The sequence below is a fragment of the Triticum dicoccoides genome, chromosome 3A (genome assembly GCF_002162155.2).
Source record: "Triticum dicoccoides isolate Atlit2015 ecotype Zavitan chromosome 3A, WEW_v2.0, whole genome shotgun sequence".
In the NCBI taxonomy this organism is placed as follows: Eukaryota; Viridiplantae; Streptophyta; class Magnoliopsida; order Poales; family Poaceae; genus Triticum; species Triticum dicoccoides.
Genome location: NC_041384.1, coordinates 654,278,471 through 654,280,814, shown reverse-complemented (window position 1 = coordinate 654,280,814; position 2,344 = coordinate 654,278,471). Strand labels below are relative to the sequence as shown.

At 41.9% G+C, this 2,344-nt stretch overlaps 1 pseudogene; it reads right to left on the bottom strand.

Moving 5' to 3' along the window:
- LOC119272773 overlaps window positions 1–263 on the bottom strand; it is a 2,507-nt pseudogene extending 2,244 nt beyond the window's left edge.
- Window positions 264–2,344: the final 2,081 nt, after the last annotated feature.

The window sequence follows — 2,344 nt, the reverse complement described above, 5'->3', positions numbered from 1 at the left end:
AGGTCGGCGTGGCCTAGCATGTTGACGCGGCGCCACAGCTCGGGCTCGTCGCGGGCGGCGCCGCGCCAAGAGCAGCACACCTGGCCGGGTCCCATCAGGATGTCGACGTGGTCGAGCTTGTGGAGGATGGCCGAGATCGCGTCCAGCGGCAGCTCCGCCCAGTTCCTCGTCTCCTCCGCCGGCACCGGCGCCGTAGGCGGATGGAGGCCGCGTCTTCCGTCGCACTCGCCTGGACGACGGCTGGACGAGGAGGAAGAGGGCATCGCGCTGGGCGGCTGGAGAGGGTTAGGGTTCGGGGGAGGAAGGCGCGGGAATGGTGGACAGTTTTTTTCTAGGGGGAGAACGATGGACAGTTTTTGGGAGGAGCGATGCCGAACGGAGAAGAAACCCGGGCAATAGAAAGGTGCGAGGCTCGTGGGCCTACGGGCCCAATAGGAGCCTCGAGAGCATTTTCACGATCAGGAAAGCGCGGCCCCTTTTCCCCTGAAACAGAAAAAACAAACTAAAGCGTGGCCTCTTTTCTGGAAACCTCCCCAGGTTGCGACGAATGACACGCTGCATGTGCGCCACTTGTCGTAACCAGGGAGTTTTTCTTTTTTTTCGTAGATTCGTTTATTTGAAACGTTTTATCTCTCAAATTGTGCGTCCAAATATCGAACTGTTTCACCGTTGAATTCCTCGTGTCGAGATTTTCAAAACTAGATTTCATGTTGATAGGTTTTGACGAACTTTTTTTTCACGAAAAAAATCAGACGAAAAAACCGAACCAGAAGCACGAGTTTTTTCCGTTTCCGAAAGAGGTACGCCCGTGCCTCTCGTGAAAAGCACAACCGTGCCTCTCGCGGAAGCAAAACCATACCTCTCATGGAAGGAAAAAACAGAAAACGTGTTTTTTGCGTTCCCGAGAGGCACGGCCATGACTCTCGTGAAAGCACAACCATGCCTCTCGCGGAAGCAAAACTGTACCTCTCGAAAAAGAAAAAAAACAGAAAACGCATTTTTTTTCTGTTTTCGAAAGGCATGGCCGTGACTCTTGCAAAAGCATAACCGTGCCATTCGCGAAAGCAAAACCGTGACTCTCGTGAAAGAAAAAAAATGTGCTTTTTTCACGCAAAAAAAATCAATTTTTTTACCCAAAAGCTAAGGAAGGCCGGTGGAAACCAAAACGTCAAAAAAACCCTGGAAAAAACCGTTTAAAAAAACGAAAACTTTGCGAAAAAATCAAAAAAAGCGCCCAGAGCGCGACATGCAGCGGGCGGCTGAGAGCATGTCAAGTGACGCTGATCGTTGTATTGGACGCATCGTTGTGGGATCAAGTGCAAACGCACAGGAATCGAGCGGGATCGAGTGCACTGGACCGGCCCAGTTAAGTGATCTATTACGTTCGGTTCGCTTTTAGGAACCTTCTAGCACGTACCTGTGTGGTTTTATCGGATTTGGGAACCTTTCAGAGGGTTCACTAAACCGTTTTGTTACTGTATATTTTTCCTATTTTTAAATTTTTTACTTTTGTTTTTCATTTTCATTTTCTTTTTTCCCTTTTCTGTTTCTCTTTTTACATTTTTACCTTTTTATTTTCTTTTCAACAAATGTGCATAAATTTAAAAAATGTTCGCAATTTAAATTTTTGTTCACAAATTCCGACAATTTTGGGGAACGTCAAAAAATGTTTCCATTTTCAAAATTTTGTTTGAAAAATTAAAAAATGTTCATGTTTTGCTAATTTGTTCACATATTCAAAAAATGTTCAGAAACTTTCAAAAATGTTCCCACTTTCTAATTTTGTTCACAAATTTGAAAATTGTTCATGTTTTGGAAAAAACTGAAATTTAAAAAGTTTTGGGAATTTAAAAAATGTTCGCATTTTTTTGTCCACAGATTTAAAAATGTTTGGGAAATTCAAATAATGTTTCAGCTTTCCAATTTTGTTTACAAATTCATAAAATGTTCACGTTTTCAAATTTTGCTCACAAATACAAAAAATGTTCACGTTTCTGAAAAATTGTTCGTTATTTTTAAGAAAGTTCACACTTTCAAATATTTTCCTGTTTTTCAAAAAAATGTTCATGTTTCTGAAAAATGTTCACCAATTCATACAGTGTTTATTCATTCAATTTTGTTCCTGTTTCTTCAAAAAATCTTCGTGTTGTAGAATTAATTTTTTTTGCAAAAATGTCAAGTTCAAAATTTTAAAATAAGATTGAAATCTATCGCGGTTGACAATTCATATAAACTCGGATGCCATCTTAGACATGAAGTTGCAGGTAGTACGGTGGCTAGCGATGTAATAAGTTGTTGCAATGTCGTGGGTTTGATACCTTGCACACACTTAATTTTTTCTGGA